Genomic DNA, 22,880 nt, shown 5'->3' with positions numbered 1-22,880 from the left:
AGTATTAAAATACAGTTATACATTCTTTGATAATAATAATAAGAAAATGTTAAAAACAGTTTACAAGAAAGTTTTTAAGAAAGTAATCAGAACGGGACTCCAAAAAGCATTTTGAGTTCAATAAAAATCATGTTTGTTTGGTAGTATATATATAGACAGAAGGAGATATATTTAAGAATTTACAAAACATTGTAGAGGAATAACATCCTGACAAATTCTAATCACACACACAAACGTGCACACATATACACACACACCATCCTACCAAATATAAAACACAAGCACATGTATACACACACACACACACACAGACGTGAACAGAGAGACACACACACTCACACCATTCTGACCTCTAAGACCAGTCCCCAACAAATATGATTTTTATTGAACTCAAAATGCTTTTTGGAGTCCTATTCTGATTACTTTCTTAAATACTTTCTTGTAAATTGTTTTTAACATTTTCTTATTATTATCAAAGAATGTATAACTGTATTTTAATACTTTTGTGATAACCAGCACTTAACACAACAAAGCTCATACAAAGCTTTACATTGTACTTTTGACAATCTTTTTCTAAAAGAGTGAAACCAGTCAAGTGTATAAACATCTTTAAAATTACATTTTCAAACCTTCTTTCATATATATTTCCACTTGTGCAGTACCTTACAACTTTACTTTGTTATATACATATAAACTGTTAAAAGCAAATATACTTTCCTTGAAATGCTATGGAGTAAACAAAATAATTCAAAATTTCATTAACCAATCAGAATTAACTGACCAACATGAATCTATACTAACTTCTTCTTGGGGGTGATGGGTATAACATGTAAATGCATATATATGTATTCGGGCATGTACATGTATATATACATATATACGTATATGTGCAGATATGTGTGTATGTGTGAATGTATGTATATGTGTGAGTACATGCATGTCTTTGTATGTATATATATATATATATATATATATGTATGTATGTATGTATGTATGTATATATGACCTAGCTTTCTATTGGTTACAACAAGTGTTCCAGTTGTACATTTAGACAAACACACAGAGACATGCACAAAGTTACAGTTGAGTTAGAGACCAATAATATATCATAAGTCCTTTCATAAGTTAAAATGAAACCTTATATACAATACAAAACATGAAAAACAAAAATCAAAACCAAGATGTGATTTAGTTGGTTGAATATGCACAGAACTTGAGAATGATGGAGATGCAGAGGAAAATGGAGAAGAGGTTAGAGAAAAGGGGCTATCAGAGTCATCAACTTGCAGAAAGCACAGGGTCCAGTAACAAATAGTGCAGGCCCAGAAGATACACAAAAGGGAGAAATTCTTTTAAAAAAACATACCCAGTGTAGATTCAACTGGATGCTTCTTCTTTTCATTCTTATCAAGACAAAGGTTCCTCAACTTACCTCTGAACCTGTGAGTAATGTTTAAAATTAACAACCAAATCCTCAAATATTTACATTGCCTTATCAAGTGCAGAGAATCCTTCTGCCCACCTTCTAGTTGTAAATTTTCTTCATGTATCTTCTTCTATCATAATCTGTCTCCTCCTCTTCACTGCTCTTCTTTATCGACTCTGACAATTTTTCATTATCGTCATTCACTTCAAGGTCAAAGCTGTTTTCCAAACATTACAATTTTTTGTGAATGTCACTCACAATGCTGTCTTTATAAATTCTACTGAAGGTGTTTACATATGCTTTCAAAAGATTTTTCCAGATGCCATTTACGCATTTGCTTGTGACTCCCTCATATTCTTTAACAATGTTAGTAATTACACCATTTCCAAGAATCACAATGTGAAGTGCAGTGAACTTTCACATCAATCAACTTAACAATAGTTATTTGCTGGTAATATGCTTTGAAAATGTACAAAGCCCTTTAATCCATGGCCTGAACTGGTGGTGTCATATTTTGAGGTAGTACATTACCTTTATATTCAGATTCAAGTCACTGAGATGCTGTCACTGATTTAGAGCATTATCAGAAAATTAATAAAATTTTGAATGCAATTTTCTCCTTATTACAGAGTTCTTTATCTGATGAACAAAACTATTCAGAGGCAAATTTTCAAAGACTCATACAGCCATCCATGCATTCTAGTTGTGGTGGTAGGTAACAAACAGCATGTGCTTTCAGCCCACATTTCCTTAAGAAGAGTTACGTGATCTTTAAATGCCTTGAAACCTGGCATAGTTTTTGCCTCTCCATGAAAGCAGAAACGTTCATGCATGCACCTCCATTACCTGCCAGTTTCATACACATTAAACATTCGTTCTGGCAAATATTTTTTACTCACAATAATATCATGCAGGATTTCTTTAAATGCAGCTGCACCTTCTCTATCAACACTTGCTGCCTCGCTACTTACCTTTACATGGTGGAAATTATGATGTTTTTTGTAAAGCTCAAACCATCCATGACTTGCTACAAAAGTTTGTGTTAGAGGGATTGTGGGCGTGTGTTCTTTCAGCATTTAGTCTGTATAGTTAAAAGGTCGAGCAGTTTTCTAGGTTTTGAATTTAGTCCTTCATCCATCTGACTAAAAATGTTTCCATTTCCTCAATTATCCTAGATCTCTTTTGGTTATGATTGTAGATTCAATGGATACAGATGCCTTCACTGCATCACTGATACGGTACTTATCTTTTAGGGTGGTAAAGATCATTGACTGGGACAAACTGATAGAGTGTGCAAGCAGTGAGACTGATTGTCCTCCTTTGTGTTGGGCTGTTGTTGCTAAATTTGTTTCCAAATTGACTACATTTTCTTTATTTTTTACTACCAACAGGGGATTCAATTTTATGCACATTGAGCACATTTATAGGGTTAGTATTTGGAGTTAATGCACAGCCTAAGCAAAAAAAATTAACAGAAATGCAAAAGCGGAAAAAACAACACAAAATTATGTGTCAAAACAAGAATGAGAAAAGATGCAATGCCAGCAACATTCCTCTGTGTGGAAGGTATCATATTGTATCATACATTCTCATCAGCATTGGAACATATTAGAATACTGCAAAAAATCATATCATCCTTGTCATAAAGATAATAACATCAAAATAATAATATTCCAAATGAATCTAAGTCAGGGCATGTCTATAGAGAGTCTGACTCTAGGATTTAATCTGGCCAAACCCAGCACAAATATTCTACCTGTTTTATGTTCAAACTGAACAGATTCAAACTCTCACACCTACCCTACAATGTCATTCTAAAAATATGCAAATAAGAACCATCCGAATGTGGCTGATGCCAGTGCCACCTGACTGGCTCCCATGACAGTGGTATGTAAAAAGCCACATGTGGTACTCTGTGCACCTGTACAGGTAATGTTGGTTGATGGCAGGAGTGGACTAATTGTGCAGCACATATGTTTGATCACAACAAACAAGTTATTTGTGCAGGCTCTGTTCAGCAAGAAATTGCAGTACCCTCACCTGTCGTTTGCAACAGGAGAGTCCACGGTGTGGTCACTCAGTTTGCTAGAAATCTCACCCAAATTTCCACAAACATGAACAAAATTAACTAAAAGAAAAAAAATAAAATCAATGCAGATGACTCAAAATCCTAAATGTTTAAAACAGAAATGTGAAGAGCTTTTTAAGAAAAGAAAATAATGTCACAATTAGGAATGTTTATTCAAAAATTCTTGCAAATCAACAACTAAATCAGAAAAATAATTCAACAACTCTATGAAAATTAATGAGTGTGGCTTTTAAAAAATGGAAAAAAACAAAGAAATGAATTGATTTAAAGATGGAAACAGGAAGTAGACATCAGAGTGAATACCAGTTATCATTCGATTTGATTGAAACGAGATAAGAATTACATTGAAGCCTTCAAAATAGACAATAAAAATTACATTTTGTCTAAAGATGAATTCAAGTTGGAACTATTAAGATTTCATGATATTCACTTTAGACTGAACAGGAAGTTCCTGTAGTTTTGGCTGCATAGAAATATCAAAATATTTTAATTATTTCTTTCTCTGTTATAATTAGATGTCATTATCAAAAGATCAGAGAATATACACGGTCCTAAAAATGTCAAATACTGGTGGTAATCCTGTTCAACTGCCTGGAGTGGTCTGGGTACCTGGCAGTATGTATGACAGGACAATAGACAAGCTTTCCTGAAATCTCTGAGCAAAGAGAGTCAACAAATGAGTGGGGTTGGTGGGGGTCAAATGAATGCAGTGGAGTAATGGACGAAAGCTGTGGGAAGGTGAGAGGCGTAATGGAGATGGAGAAACATACATTAAGAAGCCTAATTAATCTCAGTTGTTAACTAGTTTATATTAATGCTAAAAGTATTTTTCAATCACCTGTATCTTCATAGATGAGTGCGTGAGGTGTGTGGGTGTATATGCATGTGTGGATGTGTATACACATTTATGTACACATGCATACATATGCATACATATGTAAGGGTTAGTATTGAAAGGACATCCAGCTGTAAAACAATGCCTCTATCATATAAACATCTAACTCATGCTGGCATGGTAAAACAGGAAACAAACACACACACACACACATTATACATATATATTAATATCCACATACATATGCATTTATGTATATTAATAAACATAAGCATAACTTCTTGTTTGCACAAGAGTTTGGTCCCACTGGGGATTTCTGCTACTCTGGAAGTTGACCAATACCTTGTGAGTGAAATTTAGCAGAAGGAAACTAGAAGAAGCCTGCCATACATATATACTATGTGTGTGTGTGTGTGTGTGGCTGAGTGTATATTCCCCTTGTCCTGGCATGTGCTGATTGCAAGCAAAAATGTTGCTATTCATGTAAAGTGTCATTTGTTTGCAGTACTCTATGAAAGCAAGTACAGGCTGTTTATTATTTGATAGCCAGGTAGAATTATTACCTTGATTGGAGCATCAGTATTAATAGGGTGGGTGTCAGGAAGGGCATCCGGCCACAGGAGAAACAAAACTGTTTCAGTGAAGTCTCTACTGACCTGTGAAAGCATGGAAAAACAGATGCGAAAATGATGGAGAAAACGATGAGGTGTGGTGGTGTCGGGAGGTGCGTGGATGTATGCAATGAGCATGCACACACATATACATGTATATGCACTCGTACACACATATAATTACATATACACACGTATGCATACGTATACACATATATGTATATACGCAGATGCATAATCTTTACACACACACACACACACACACACACACACACAAAATAAGGGTTACATAAAGTACCAGCTGGTGTTTAGCATATACATTAATTCAATTGATAAAGTAACACTCTGGAAGATGGAAACTAATATATAATTCATTTTATGCTAAATAAAATGAGAATAACAATTGAGCTGTTTAAATACTGTATATACATATTATAGGTTAAGATCCTGTCTCCAGTGGGCGCGAATGTGTTTTGTATAGTTAACGCTATAGAAACTCATGTTCGGTATAAGCTGAATGGCTCCTTGTTTTGTGAGAGGAGTAAATATTTGCTAATTTTAAACTAGATAGAAATAAGTTTCACTTAAATGCTCTGTTCTTAATAAATGTGAAAAAAGATGACAGCGAATAAAACGAAAACTAAGTAAGATATGAGAGGGATATGAAAAGGAAAAGGGGTTGAAATTATTACAATAAGTTTTCAATACCAAACCTGATCACTTAACCTAAACAAAACCGAGATGCACATGCTCTCTTAATTACCTCCCTTGCACCAAGTAAACTTCTGACAGTACACTTTTTTTTTTTTTCCTCTCCTCAACTCCTGCTTGACTGGCAAATAACGATGGATTATTGGCAAATATTTTCTAAATTTCATTTGACTTTGTTGTTTTCGTCAAAAGGAAATATATTTCTGTAAAGCTCCTTTACAGCTCTCAGTTTCTTTCCAATCCAAACTGCTATGTATTTCAGCTGAAACTATGACTTGAGGTGCCACTCTTCAAAATATCTTAACTACAAGTGATTCTATCGTAATCCCAAACTACCAACACTATGACCACCGCAACACTTTCATCTGTGATATTACCATTTCTGCTATTCCATTCTAACCATCAACAAATTACCTATACTAACACAACAAACATTTTGTCATCATCATAATCATCACAATTACTACATCCACTTTGAATAAAAACTTCTTCTATTTATGGTTTCTTCTATAAAGATGTTGTCTTCTAATAAATGAGTTTAATTTATAAAAGAAGCAGTGATGGGAGAAGGAAAACTAGTCACAACATTGAAATGGTGTGAATAATATTAAGTTCAGACTGATACCAGCATATCAAAACTATGCAGTGATTAAAATTGTTTCACTAATGTTTCCCTGTGACATAAACAAAACAAAAGGTTTAAAAAATAAATATGAAAACTAAAAACTGAATGATACAAAGGACAGGAGACAGAATCCACAGAAAAATAATAATTAATCCAGATCCTTTGTATGATGACTATATTCATTTGTGATGGATGGATTGGAAGAAATAATAGCAGGAGATTGACAGCGACTGATGTTTTAACTCTTCACAATCATCATCATCATCATCATCATAATTTAACGTCCATTTTCTACGCTGGTGTGAGTCGAACTTCCTGAGTTCAAATCCCTCAAAAGTAGTTTTGTCTTTTCTTCTTACTCAGGTCAATATATATTGGCAATACTCTATATTTCATGTAATTTGTGGTTTTCAGTGCCCCTTGTGCAGGTGGCACATAAAATACCCCAGTTTGAGCATGGCCGTTGCCAGTACCACCTGACTGGCCTTCGTGTGGGTGACACGTAAAAGCACCTACTACACTCTCTGAGTGGTTGGCGTTAGGAAGGGCATCCAGCTGTAGAAACTCTGCCAAATCAGATTGGAGCCTGGTGTAGCCATCTGGTTTTCACCAGTCCTCAGTCAAATCGTCCAACCCATGCTAGCATGGAAAGCGGACGTTAAACGATGATGATGATGATGATGATGATGATGATGATGATGATGATAAGAAATCGCTGTTGTTGTTATCAGCATCAGCCTCATTATTATTTGAAAACTGTGATGAATAAGACCTGTAATATACCTGTTACACTCAAGTTAAAATCCTGCTGTGGTTCTCTTTACCAGTGTTTATAAGATAGGAAGAAGGACAGTAATTATGACCCGTTTCAAAACCTTCAAAATGGGTGATCGGAAAAGAGGAAATTATCCGAGGAACAGAGATCTGACCACAAAGCTTCTGATAGAGTGAACTTGACTGAAAGTACCCGATGGTCAAACTGGATGGCAGCTTAAGTCTACTGCCCCCAAAAAAGAATGCTCCCTCCAACTGTCTCTGCACAGTTTCTGTTGACTCAAAAAGCTTTGGTCAATGAGAAGATATGGAAGAAGACACTTCCCCAAGATGCCACACAGTGAGTTTGAACTCTAAGCCATGTAACTATGAAGCAAACTTCTTAAATACACAGTCATGCCTGTGCACCTAAATTATGATAAACATGCATAGAAACATCTAAATCAACAAATATTTCCAGAGAATGTTAAAGATTTATAGAACCAAATACTGTGATTTTCTGGAACTTGCCTTTGCCAAATATTCATAGTAACCTGTCAATGTCTTTTCAAAAGCAATTGTATATCATTCCGTTTACACCAATTATAGATGAAGTAACAGATATATTTTTTGCATACCATGATGTTTTCAACACAATGGCTATGTCAGCATAATTGCCAATTTTTCCCCTCGCTTCTACACAACATTGTACTCATTCTATTGTTGTTTCAATTATTAACACATTATTGTTATTTTTGTCAAATATGATATCAGATTTTTGTTCTTCACTACCAGGTGATACACTTGCATGCTAAAATTCCGTATGGTTTTCATATTGCTGTTTTCTGAGGATAGACAGAAGTTCATAGAAGTATAAGAGAAATTTTAATGAAAGCTAATTTTGGATGTTGTGACACAATATGTTGTCGTGTTTTGAACAATCAACAGATGCAACGTTGTAATACATACAACAGAAACAATGGGTGTTCTTCTGAGTGTACTCAGGGATTATGGCAACTAATCTGCTGCCCTGTTTGAGCTAAATATTTTAATCCAGACCAGAAATAGATTTTTTAAAAATAGATATTTGGTGGGCATCACAAATTAACTATGTGGGGGTTAATATTTTAAGTCTACTATCATGATTGGTGGGTGTGCCATTTCTATTATTTTATTCTTTTACTTGTTTCAGTCATTTGACTGTGGCCATGCTGGAGCACCACCTTTAGTTGAGCAAATCGACCCCAGGATTTATTCTTTGTAAGCCTAGTACTTATTCTATTGGTCTTTTTTGCTGAACCACTAAGTTACGGGGACGTAAACACACCAACATCGGTTGTCAAGCAATGTTGGGAGGACAAACACAGACACACAAACATACACACACACACACACATATACACACACACACACACACACATATATATATATGTATACAACAGGCTTCTTTCAGTTTCCATCTACCAAAGGCTTTGGTCAGCCCGAGGCAATAGTAGAAGACACTTGCCCAAGGTGCCACACAGTGGGACTGAACCCGGGAAGCAAGCTTCTTACTACACAGCCACTCCTGCACCTAGCAAATTACCTTTAGATTTTAGCCATTTGAAATTATATATTATTTGTTGAGAATATTTTGTAGCTGCAGTAATGATTGATTTATGTCCTCTTTTGCTATCCAATTCCACAAAAGTTAGTAGGTAAAAAAGATAGTGGCTAAGATTAATAATTGTGTTTTTTTTTAAACCATTCTTGATACTCCATTGTACCTTGCCATCTTCTCTTCTAGGAATGTGAAATAAAATTCATTCCTTGATTTGTTGCATAATGTAAGACATTTTTAGAAGGTTTCTAGTGTTGCTATTATACAGGGTGTTCAAAAGGTCTCTCTGCAGTAAGTATTTTATTGCAAACTAAATATTTATACGATGGTATAAGACTACAAAAGAATATTTTAGACTTTACAAGATTTTAAAAAACTTTATAAAAGATGTTGAAAGTGTTGTCCTTCATTTTCAATACACAAGTTAACTCTTCTATTTGTGACAGACACAAAAACATATATCTATATCTATATATATATATATATATAAGACAGGCTTCTTTCAGTTTCCATCTACCAAATCCACTCATAAGGCTTTGATCAGCCTGAGGCTATAGTAGAAGACACTTGCCTGTGGTGTTACACAGTGGGACTGAACCCAGGACCATGTGATTGGGAAGCAATCTTCTTACCACATAGCCATGCCTGCACTTATGCTAGCAAAGTTATTATTAAAATTTTGTCCTATATATGTTCATATACAAATATCTCTTTTTAATTATTTTCTTGTTCGTCTTTTGCAGATGTGACAGTATAAATGGAATTTACATTTTCTTTTTGTCTTTTGTCTTTCTAAAATTCCATGTTAATGTTTTTACCAATCTTTTTTTCTTACGGCCATGATTAGCACCACTGCTGTTGTGGTCTCCTACCACAGCTTTAGAAGGAGGAACCATCTGGAATAACTAGTTAACAAATGCTTACAAAACATGAAGTATAAAATATCCAAGGACAAACACCTTTGTTTTCCACAGCAAGGTAAATGAGATTGGCACTCAACTATTTCAAAGAGTTCTTTCAGTAAAACAATAAAGAGAAAAAAAAACAATTTATTTTTCACCATGTAAAAATGTAGAAGTTTTGAATATTCCTCAGTGTTGTTTGTTGACATGTCCATTCACCTCCAAACTCAACAACAACAACAATCACAACAATATTAATCTTATCTTTATTAGCCACAGGGACTTAAAAGATAAAAATACAAAAAGAGACATTAACAAGGGGTTTTTCAAAGATAATGTGAGATGGTTAAGTTATACAAAGACAAGAGAAGGGATGAAAGACATTATGCAATACCTTATAAGGCAAATAAAAAATTCTAAAGAACAAATATTTAGGCACAAATAACAAAAAGAAAAGGTATGATAAAACACAATTATTAAAACAAGATATAATTAACAGTAATAAACATGGAAAATTACTGGCTCATTTGGGTTAGAGAACCCAACTTATCCACTTGCCATTCTTTGTATTATTCATAAACACAGGTTAAAATTATTTTAGAGTTGGTTTGGGTTAAAAAAATACCAACATTTTCAAGAAAAGTTTAAATTCATTCAACAGTCTTAATTTTGTTTTTACTAACAATCTATCTTGTGCATATTGCCTGCATTCAAAACCTAATTGTTGCTGTGCTATTTTCACTTCATTGGAAAATCCATAGCACCACAAAATGGGGTTTTATTTATACCTAGGGTATTTTGTGATGTTGAAAGAGATAGAAGGCTAAACAATGCAAAATGGACTGGAAGATGAGGTAACAAAAATCAAAAGTAAGTTACTTGGTAATCTTTGTTTTGATTTTTGTCTTTATATCGTGGTTCCTGTTGGTCTTATATGTGCCTGGCTGACCACAGCATTGTGAGTGGATCTGATAGGCAAAAACTGAAAGAACCCTGTCATGTGTGTGTGCGCGTGTGTGTGTGTGCGTGTGTGTGTGTGCATGGACACATATAAAACCAACAGTAACAACAATATAAAAACAAAAATCAAAACAAAGATTACCAGGTAATTGACTTTCAAATTTCCTCACCTCATCTTCCAGTCCATTTTGCATTGTTTAGTCTTCTATCTCTCTCAATGTCACATACCATATACAATGCTTCAAGCAAACAATAACATTTTACAAGTCTAATTTGATTTTTAAAGGGCATCGAATCTCAGGTCTCCATCCTCCTCTTCATCATCTTTGTTATTGTTTTGAAGAGTCACATCTTTGTTGTTTTGTGGAGGTTGTTGCTTCTCACCTGTTTTAGGTGCATTATATCGACTTTCCCTTTTTTGAGATTTTTCATTTTTTTCTTTTTTTGTGTTTGCTTCATCAGTTAATACACTTTTCTCAACAACCATAATTTCTTCCTTGTCATATGATGAACGAGTGGTGCCACTGGCTGCTACAATTCAGGGACAAGATGTTTGTTCACTTGTTTCCAGAACAAGGCATAATGTTATTTCTTTTGTTATTCCCAGGGTTTTGACTTATGCTTCTCTGGAAATGAGCTTCTTGCTCTAGTTAGCTGTCTCAGCTGGTCTCTATTACTTCTGTTTCTGGTTGGTTTCTTGCCTCGTTTTTCTAGTTCTTTTCCTCAAGAGCCTCTCAAGTGGTTCCTAGTACAATAAGTGCAGCAACTAGGCTATTTATCCTGTACCATCAATCTCATACACTTTGTCGCGGTACTCTCGACTAGTCACAGTTCCACTATGGCTCTGTGGCCATCAGGTTTTATAAGGACTTTCAAATTCATTTTCATAACCCTTAGTCACATCTTGCCTTTTGTTACTCTCTCTTGCTGTGATACAAAAGCAATGACCAACCAGAGATCTATATCATTTTTCATATCTCTTGTATTTCTTAGCTCAATGTACCAGGGCTCAATGTACCAGGGCTCAATGTACCAGGGCTCAATGTACCACAAACGTATGGATGGAAGTGTGTCGAACAATCTCATCCTATGTTTTGGCTGAGTCTTTAGTTTGGAAAGTGTAGCAGAAAGTGTCATATATTCTTCTTTTTGACAGTTGAAAGACTTTTTCTCCAAATGTCCTGAAGTGCTTGTTGCACGTCTTGACATAAGTTCTAGCTTTCCTAAAATACAAATATATAATATTTTTCATCATTCTTTCTTTGATTAGAGTTTGTAGCAAAGAAACTGTTTGATCTTAGAAAATTCTACCAACTAATTTTTTTTTTTTTTGTTTTGACTGTTAATTCTAAAAATTCTGTTTGCTTTTGTTTGTGTTACAATTCAGATAAGATTAGCCTTAACACAGTTAATGCACGCGAGATTCAAAGTGAGAATGTTTCCACTACTGCTGTCACTATCGTTATCTTCAAAACTACTTAGTAGACTGTTTGAAATATTTTTATCTATTAATTGTTCATTTAAATGCTCGTTTTCCATTTTTTTTATTCATTCAGTCATGTATTTTTATTTTTATTTTTGTGTGTGTGTTTTTTCCATTTGTTGTTGGCGTGTTTTGTCAAGTACCATGTTTATGTTTGCCAACCATTTTGAAAGCTATAATGTGCATGTAAATAAAGAGGGAAATGTCTGAAAAAAGCAAACCTTCCTTGTTTTATCGACCCTTCGATATCAAGAGCAGGCTTTCCTCAAGTAATTATAATGGTTTTTATCAAGTCTTCCAAAGAAAATTTAATTTAGTAATGCTATAACTCCAGAAATAAAATAATCATACATGCAACAACAACTATGATGATGATGGCAATGATGTCATTGATGATGACGATGACGATGAGGACAATGATGATGATGACAACAATGACAAGGTGGTGGTTGTGATGGTCCTCTACTTTTGCAAATAGTATCACTGAACTGATAGAAGTTGGCATGGGAAATCGGGAAACAGAACCAGCAACAGGAGGACACCCACTTGGAAAAGTAAAGATGGATGAGTGTTTTCAAAGTTGATAGCCCCCCCCCCCTACTGTTTGTCATAGGTTTTATCCCATTCTCCCAAGAATTAAGAAGAGTAAAAGCTGGATATAACTTAGGAAAAGAACAAAGGAGTAGTTCACTGTTTGTTATTCATGGATGATCTTAAGTTTTAAGACAAGGCTGAAAAGGAATTGGACACCGTTATCAGTATCATGAGCAATGTCTAGTAATGAGATAAGAACAGGACTTGGTATTTCCAAATGTGGAACCCTTGTAAAGAGGAGAGAAAAATATGGCTGTAACAGAAAAAAAATGTACTCAATGAGAAGATACCGGAGATTTGGTACTAAAGAAGAATATAAATCTCTGGGAGACTTGAAAGCTGGTCATATAAAGGACAAAACAATGAAAGACAAAATCAAGTTAGAATATTTTTGATGGGTAAGGAAACTTCTATGTAAAACTCAATGCTTTATACATTATCAGTGCTGTAAACTCAGGAAATATTTCCATCATGTGATACAAGAATGGAATAACCAAATGAAGAAAAGAAGACCTTGAGAACACAGAAAACAAGGGAATTGCAGACAATTGTCAGAGCGTTACATCCACATGTAGACGTTGGCATATTGTATTTCAACAGAAATAATGGAAAAAAGAATTGATAAGTACCAAAGACTGTCTAGAATTAGAGTTAGTGAATTTAAGGTAGTATATTGCTGAGAATGATGAAGTACTTTGGACAGCAGTTAGAGAGAGGAGACGATAGCTGAAGGAAGAAAAAATGGAGATATAAAGGAAAGATATACACAGAAAAGTTTACATGGAAAGTTTTTTTTTTCTTTTTTTTTTCAAAAATATATTGAGATCAGAAATTATTTCATTGGTTTAAGAAAGGAGTTTTGACAAAGGAGACAGAGGACTTGAGCTTAGTTGTGCAGAATCAAACAATCTTATATGCTTTTTTACTCTAGGCACAAGGCCTGAAATTTTGGGGAAGGGGGTCAGTCGATTAGATCAACCCCAGTATGCAGCTGGTACTTAATTTATCGACCCCGAAAGGATGAAAGGCAAAGTCAACCTCAGCGGAATTTGAACTCAGAATGTAAAGACAGACAAAATACTGCTAAGCATTTCGCCCGGTGTGCTAATGTTTCTGCCAGCTCGCTGCCTTAAGCAATCTTATGTGCTCATACGAATACAGTTGCCTCTCTTCAACTCATCAACAAATGCCTCTGTGCACCAAAGACATTTCATTATACTGAGTTGCATTGTTCATAAAAGCTAATTCATTACAGCAAATGAATCACAGCCAACTCATTCCGCACCAAACCATACAAATTACCCACAACCAATAACTATCTACATTTCATTCTGCCATACAGCATGACATACTTTATACAATCTACCTTTTCATGGAGAGAGAAACCACCATTTTGCTGCCAAGATAGGTAGTAATTCCTTGAATATCTTCCACACATTTCTTACCCTAATAACTATGCTTTTGTTGCAACCATTTTGTGCACAAAGTAGCAAAAACTCAGGATACAAAATCCACGAGAGAAAAGTAAGGACAAAAAACACGGAACAGACAGCTCAATATACATAAAAGATTAGATACTTATATAAAATAATATAATTGGTTATGCGCTCAGAGACATTGTGTAAACAGTTAGAGAATTTTTTTAATATAAATATATGTATAAGAAAATATGAGAAAAGTAACAAGATGAAAAAATATATACATGTAAGTGGTATTGATCTAAGAACACTCTCACCCTAATTTCTTTTTAAGCTTTAAGAGTTTATTGAAGACAGAAAACAAAAAGAATGACACAAAACATAGTGAACTATAAGAGTAACTGGAATATCTAACATTTTCAACTAATTTTTAAAAAGTAGTGTTTAGCATGTTTAAAAAAAACAAAGATAGTTGTTAAAAATATAATAGAAATCATTTTCAAGAAATATTTTCTTACCTTTTTTCTAATGAGTTATTCTTCATGGAGAACATAAGTTTTCAGAAGCCTACAAGTAAAATGTATAGAATATATAAGATAAATATATTCTGTACACATTTAGATATACACATATATACACACGAATACACACATATGCATGATATTTGTTTACGCTCCTTTCATACAGGTGTCTAAGAGTGCTTGATACATGCCTGTGCTGATTAGGTTCAGAGTGTAATATATTTGGATTTTTCCATTTATGCCAAATAAATGTTTTTGAAGCTACAAAAGAAACAAAAATACTACTATACTGATACAATTTAAAATGAAAAGATTAAAAGATTTGGTCGGCTAATTTCAACGTAACAGGAGTACTGGGCTCACAGCTGCTGGTTTTGATGAGAGTCAATGATACTCTGTCTGAAATGTCTGTAGAAATAAGGGGAGAGCCTCTTAGACTCTCTTAGTGTTTCATTATGTTTTTGGATATAGACAAACACATACAACCATCTATAGTCAACGACTATGCTGAAGACACTAAAAAGTGATGCTGATAACCAAGACAAATGAATGTATGAACATTTGGCTTCACGGACGCAAAGTGGTCGAGTTCCTTTTGAGTGTCGGGCTTCATAGAGGCAATGACCGAGACCCTTGACATTACGTTGTGCTTGAGAAGAAGACCCGTCAAGGTGAGCGAAATTGCAGTTGTGGCAGATACCAGTGTCACGCAAATTGGCACCCATGATGGTGGCACACAAAAGCACCCCAGTGTCACGCAAATGACACCCATGCTAGTAGCACGTAAAAGCACCCATTACACTTTCAGAGTAGTTGGCATTAAGAAGGGCATCCAGCTACAGAAAACCATGCCAAACCAGACTGAAGATTGGTGTAGCCTTCTAGCATGCCAGCCTGATCAAACCTTTCAACCCATGGACAACAGGTGTTGAATAATGACGATGATGACGATGATGATTATATATATATATATATATATATATATATATATAGCTCATATATATATATATATATATATATATATGTATGTATGTATGTATGTATGTATGTATGTATATACTCCACCATCCTCAACAACATCTAGGGGCCATATACTATTTTGCAATATGTCTTTTGACGCCACAAAATTCAACACCCTCCATTATGGATTGAAAACCCTCTACCCCTTACTATACAATTATGATCACCAAATCCATTTGTAATACACATGTAATTATATATCTTCCAATGAATCTTTCTTCAAACTGCTCTTCACAAATATGGTGTCTAGTATCTTAGCCCTTAACCACAACCTTTCATGGGGTGGAGAAGAAGTTAAGTCAGAGTTAACTAATGAGAACATTTACTAGGTTTCCTTACATTCTGAAATACTGGGGAATGCTATGCTATCATTCATTCACTCACTCTTGCACATGTGTGTGTTTGTGTGTTTGTGTTGTTATTATGTCAAGCTATAATAAAAACAATTTTACATTAAACTGAACGATTACTCAATACTTTTTGCTGGAGTTATGAATCAAGAAACCTTAGTTTCTAATGAAATATATAGATTGACATTAAAAAGAAGATTATCTAGTCATCTTTTCGAAGTTTCAGTTCTTCTGGAAGGCAGTTAGACAGCTTTGAACCTTTAAATGTTAAACCATTGCATTTAACAAGAATAGTGTTGATGTATATACATACATACAAAGAGTAGATTCTGGAAGATTTGCTCCAAATTTTGGCATATAAATATAAGGAAAAAATAAGGCTAATCAAAGGTACTGTCAGATCCCCAAAATTTTTCATACCCTCATATATCAAGAATTTATCCTCCAATGGTTTGACATTTAAAAGCTCAAAATTGTGTAAGTGCTTTCCACAAAAACTGAAGCTTTGACTTGATAATCTTCTTTTTAATTCCCTAGACCAAACATTTGAGAAAAAGGTTATAAACAAGGTTGTAAAGCGTATGCTAAATTGCTAATTTAACAATAAATCATAATTAACATAATGACCATAATGATGATACCAGTATACATATATTGATTAGTGAACATTTATGATTACAAATGAAGTAAAAGTTACTCAATTCCATCTTATAATGACAAATACCCAATCTTTCTCTGCTGTTCTTACAACTTTATTGCGTTCAAAATTTACTTTCTTGTCTGCAACCACATTCGATACATCCAAAATTTGTTTATGTATGTATATATATGTATATATATATATAAACAATTGCAGCATGGAAGGTGTTTATAAGCCATTTAGAAACACACAACCTCTTTAAAAAAGACACCCCTATCAGAAGAATAAGTCGAAAGTCATTGGAAGAAATGTGAAGTTCAAAAAGTAAGCCGTTAAGATGGAAGAAATTGAATAAAAATAACATAAAATATTATACAGAATTGAAATCAGTCCTAAAGAAAATGACAAAACAGAAAATCCCTTGGCCCAGATCTTATAAAAGGATACTGGTTTGCAGATGGCATTTTTTATTGCTGAGATTTGATAGCATTGCATGAAAGGAGCATCAAGAATATATTAGATGTGTTGAAATGGTTGTCAACACTACCATTATTTTTCATAAAAAATTAGCCAAACTACTCAAGCTAAAAATCTCTACTCAACAGTATACCAGAGTATTATGCATTAGACATGCATTAGATGCCTCGATTTTTTTCTTACAGGATCATGATGCTATCATCAGTATCATTACTGCTGAGCAAACTCTAGTAAAGAAGGAAGTATGGTGTAAAGCAACTACTAATCAGGAAAATGATACAGGAAAAAATATAGAAAAGAATCACAAAAACTTGACTGTTGTGAATAATCAAAGCATTGCAATTTAGCCAAAGTTCTACAACCATTGGTGGCTGCTATTCAACACCTAACCAAAGATTTGATATACCACTTTACTTGACAACAAACAAATCATATCTGATATCATACATTATCAAAAAGGCATCCTACAGGGTGATTGATTGTCAGCAGTGCTGTTCTCTAGTTAAATCCGTTATCATACCTGCTTATATGGTATAGTGTTTGTAGAGACAGTTATTCTGAATCTAGAAACATAACTCATCTCTCTCCCACACACACTCTCTCTCTCTCTCTCTCTCTCTCTCTCTCTCTCTATCTATCTATCTATCTATCTATCTATTTATTTCTTTGTAGACGACATGAAGTTGAATTAGCAAAATATTAATGACATAAACTGTAATTAGATCTCACAGACATTGGAGTAAAAACAGGTGCGACCAACTGTTAGACACTGCTTCATCTAAGTTGTGCATGTGTACATGCACACACATTTTGCAACAGGTACACAAAATTAATTAATGTGTGCTCAGAAGTAGCCTAAAATAATGTAATAATTCTATTTATAGATTGAATTCATATATACATTTGACACAAGAAAAATGAAATTGTGCAACATATGATTTTTGTACGTACTAACGGTTAAAATCAGATATAAGTCAAAGAAAACCTTTATTTGTCAAAAATCTAAATATATTCATGAACAGTTTGACAATACAGCCTGAACTTTAGGGTGAGACCAACACACATACTGGGTAGGATAAGAATGGCAGGTATGATAAACACATTAATAGTCCAACCCATGCCAGCATAGAAAGTGGATGTTAAATGATGATGGCAAGAAATGACTATCTCATGGGAGAAAAGAATACATAACTATCAGAACTCTCAGCCTACAACAACCATGTCACTCACAACACATTTGTAGTGCCTACCCTGACACCCACATTTGATCTTCTGAACTAGTTACTTCAAGAACTCAATAAGTTGAATTTAAGAATTTAAAAGTTACTCAATGTTGATGGAAATTTCGATGTCAATAAACACATACAGAGATTAATTTACCAAGATTGTATATTTATTTGTGACCCTAGATCTGTATTAACATCATATATTACCTAGAGTGTAAAACTGAAGCAATTTCTCTGGTTGCAAAAATGTTCAGCTCTTGTATCACTTAAGTTTACAAACACAAAATTAGTAACACCATTAGAATAGGGACTTCCAGGAAGAGACATGAAATAAAAGCTGACACAGATCTTTTTCCAAGGAACATTGAAAAATCCTATTTGACAACAAAGTAAAGGAAAACAGATCAGTTCTGTGATAAGGCTGTACTCTTGAAATAAAGAAAGACGAGAAAACTGAAAGACTAAATCACACTACAGCCCAGCATGGAGTGCTGGCAAATTGATAATATCTCACCTCAAATGTTACCTCCATGTAATTCAGGTGCAAGAAAACCCTCCAAGTGCTTTTTACACAAAAAGATGTAAAATTTCAGCTGACAACAAATGTAGTTTATTCATAACCAGCACTGGAGGTATTAGCTAAACCATTGTCAACTGTGAGAGAATGTCCTTTCGATAAAATATTTTCAAAAATGCATGATGTGATAACCAGAGCAATCTAGAATAGTGTAAGAAGGGGAAAAAATAACAACGAATTATAAATAAATGTATTGAAGAATGAAGGATCAAAAGAGTACTAGTGGAACCATAGAAGAAGAACAGCAACCAAATTAAAATATGTGATGTTAAGGACCACAAAATAAAAATATGCTGCATTGTGGAAGTCATCTTCTCACTTGATGTCAATGTGGTAAGCAAAATGACCAAAAACAAAGAATCAACACCCAACTCACCGATCCACAAACAAAATGTTTGTCAACTGTTGTTGCAAAGAGCTCTCCTTATATTTTAAGGTAGTCTTTCAGATTTTTATTGTTCCTGATTTTATGATCATCTAGATCATTTATAATTATATATCTTTGGAATATTGATGTGGAGCGAACACATCCAGTAACCGAAATACACTTTCAGCTTTATACCCATTATTATTATTATTATTATTGAACCAGCAAGGTGTGTACTAAGCTACAAAGATCAAAAGGCTGCACTTGGATTTTTGGAGAAAGAATGTAGCTCTATAATTCACTTGCTACAGATGTCCAGAATATCAGCAACAATAAAAATGCTGCCTTAAAGTATAAAGCTTTGAGGAGAGGGGGAATCTTCCTTTTACAACCTTGCTACTGAGCAAGCAGCCAGTCATAATAAACTCATAACTTCAGTTAAGAAAGGAAGACATATATAGAAAGGAAGCTACACATAGATACGCATATTCATACACACATACATTCACTCATTCTTAAATACTTATAAATACATTTAGGTTATTGAACAGAACATTTCAAGTGATCTGCAGCTTGGACATCGACAGAGGCACTAACAACATTAGACAAAGAGAAAGAGGCAAAAGTATAAGTTCAGTCCAAACGGCTTTTGAGTACCCGATTGTATCACTTAGTCAATACCTACTGAATAATAAGGAATGAAATCAGTACTCACCAATGAAATTGATAACATCTTAAAGAGTAATTGAAGAACTCCTGAATGTGATAATCTGGATGTAGAACTGTACAGAGTAACTGGACTATCTGGGATTAACAGGAACTCAAAGGAGGAACCCTCATCAAATCAGTACCAAGTTTTGCATTAATACATAAACAGCCACACACAGGAAGATGCCAAGAACATCAACGAGATGAAAAACTTCTGAATCTGTGACAGGTATGTCAACTTACACCAAGAAGAACATGCCCTCACTATTGAGGAAACAGGAATAGATACCAAAATCTGATTAGTAAAAGAGTCGAGGATGCTAGCAATCCTGTATTACTATAGAAAATGCTAATTGTGCCATTTCATCATAAAAGATATCACCAACACCATTAGTTGTTTCCCAGAATGCCTGTGAGGTGCTGTCTACCTAAAAGACATGACATTGTTCCCAAAACTATTTACAATGATGCCCCCAGGAAATATTGTCCCTATATTCATGTCAAAAAGATACCAAGGCAAGAATGGACACTTAATACACTTAATAGTAAGGATTTCTGGTGGAACATTCCAATAAAAATAGCAATTTGGTGAAAGCACAACACAGTTTTTTATGGGGTAGAGAACAAAAGTTATGCACTACTGTAGGGGTTAGATTCCCAGCAGATGTAAATGTCTTATCTAAAATTGGGGTAAAAGAGAACATCTATGATGACTGGAACTCACAACTGCTCTTGAACTCCTTATCATTGGTGCACTTTGCTATGAAACAGCAGATGCATTGTACTTACTGACTATCTTGAAAAGGGCCACACCATCATTGGAGAGTACTATGCAAACTTGCTGAGGGAGTTATGAAAGGCTATCAAGACCAAATGTCTAGGAAAACTAACAAAAGAGTCTTGTTATATCAGCATACAAGTCCTTGTCTTCAATGGTTGTTGTGCATGATTGGGGCTTTGAAGTGGTTGATTACTATCCTTATTCTCCTGATTTGGCCCCATCTGGCTATCATTTGTTCCCAAAATATGAGAAAACACTTGGTTGGGAACCAGTATTGCAGTGGTGATGACGTCATATCTGCTGTTGATGACCTTTTGGACCAGCAGGATGAAAGCTTCTGCACCAATGGGATCCAAATACTACAACATCAATGAAAGAAGTGTATGGACCGCAATGGGGACTGTGTTGAAAAATAAACCTCATCTGGTCACATTCCATGAGAGTATTTTGGTCAGCCAGCTTTTCAGCCGACCCTCGCAGACATTAAATCAACGATGATAATGACACACTCACAACAGAAAGGATAAACTCTTTTATTGTTGCCATCAGAATTACTCTCTGTTTATTAACTTCAAGTCTCTAGCAGCTGACATTCCAGACATGCCACCCTAGGCCTAGCTGTCCTATGCCCAAGGGCGAGGTATTTGATCCCTAACACCAGAATAGATTACAACTCCTGTCCATGCTGATCATCCAGCCTCACTTGTAACCCAACACCTTCAAATTTGATTACTGTCATGTAAAGGCTGTTGCCACTAAAGGGTTTACATGTCCACTGAATGACAACTGAGCTACAGACCCATGCTAACATCTCACTCTACAATAAGTGGTACCCATTACAAGGAACTGAGGTTGATGAAGACATTTTACTGCCGCCTGCTACCGAAGTGGCAATAGCATCCTGCCAGCATCCTGTCCAAGTACATGGCCTAAGAATAACGAAAATAGCTGGTGACCTGAGCTGACCAATAGAGGCCTAACATTTTGAACCGTCTTGAGCTTCTCTCAAATCTCTCACTCTTCATTTGAGTCAAACTGTTATTAATTAAATATATTTATATATATGCTTATATATATATAGCTATCATTACCATCTCCTTCTACCATCTAACTTTTATGCTGGCATGAGTTGGACAATTGGACAAAATCCAATTGGTCCGAGAGCTACATCATGCTCCAAGATCTCCTTTGGTATGACTGGATGCCCTTCCCAATGCCAACCACTTTACAGAGTGTAGTGGGTGGGTTTTTTTTTTTGTAGCATCAGTTCTAGTCAGATTGCCATGCAGTTTACAAATCCCCTTCAGCTGAGGGTCTCTGTAGTAAAGTGGAAGGTGGCTTTATACAAAGGAGATGAGAGATTAAAATATGAAAGAGGGAGTCAGAACAGAACTGGTTTCTTGCTGTAGAGAATCCACATGTCTGCCCTCATTATACAAGTGGAAGTAACCAGGATGGAGCTGGAAAGATAAATAAAATAATGGTAATGAGGTTTTAGGATAGACCTTTAAGGTATATAAGTAGGCCTTTAGGAGTGCATGGGGACAGAAAGGCAAGAAGTGTGGGTGAATAGAGTTTACAAAAGTGTACAAGGAGAGTGGGAGATGCTTAGAAATGAAGAAAGAGGGTGGAGAAGAGTTTAATGAATAAGGAACAAGGGTAGGGGAGGGATCAGTGATAAATGCACGTATATATATATACATATACATTATATGTACATATACATATACATTATATGTGTATATACATATAATGTATATGTGCATATACATATACATTATATGCGCATATATATATAATGGATTTCTTTCAGTTTCCATTTACCAAATCTACTCACATGTCTTTGGTCAGTCCAAGGCTACAGCTAAAGACACTTACCCAAGGTGCTATGCAGTGGGATTGAAAATGAAACAATGTGGTTGGGAAGTAAACTTCTTAACACACAGCCATGCCGGCACCTGCATGATACACACACACACACACACATATATTGCCAGCATGGAAGTTTGAGGTTAAATGACTGTGTGTGTGTGTGTGTGTATGCTGATAGATAGATAGATAGATAGATAGATAGATAGATAGATAGATAGATAGATAGATAGATAGATAGATAGATAGATAGATAGACATACAGATAATGCTATTTATTAAAATACACACAGGGAGAGAGAGAGAGAGGTGGGGAGAGAGAGAGAGAGAGGTGGGG

At 34.9% G+C, this 22,880-nt stretch overlaps 1 long non-coding RNA gene across 2 annotated transcripts in view; it reads right to left on the bottom strand.

The window, feature by feature from the left end:
- LOC106867980 (uncharacterized) overlaps positions 1 to 22,880 on the bottom strand; it is a 637,828-nt gene that overhangs the window by 405,726 nt on the left and 209,222 nt on the right. For both annotated transcript variants that reach the window (XR_008265237.1, XR_008265236.1), the window contains exon 3: positions 14,526 to 14,574. This is a non-coding gene — a long non-coding RNA (uncharacterized LOC106867980). The remainder of the gene's footprint in view (positions 1 to 14,525; positions 14,575 to 22,880) is intronic.

The sequence above is a fragment of the Octopus bimaculoides genome, chromosome 11, assembly GCF_001194135.2.
Source record: "Octopus bimaculoides isolate UCB-OBI-ISO-001 chromosome 11, ASM119413v2, whole genome shotgun sequence".
Taxonomy (NCBI): Eukaryota; Metazoa; Mollusca; class Cephalopoda; order Octopoda; family Octopodidae; genus Octopus; species Octopus bimaculoides.
Note: the sequence above shows the minus strand (reverse complement) of the source record. Positions and strands in the feature narration are given on the sequence as shown.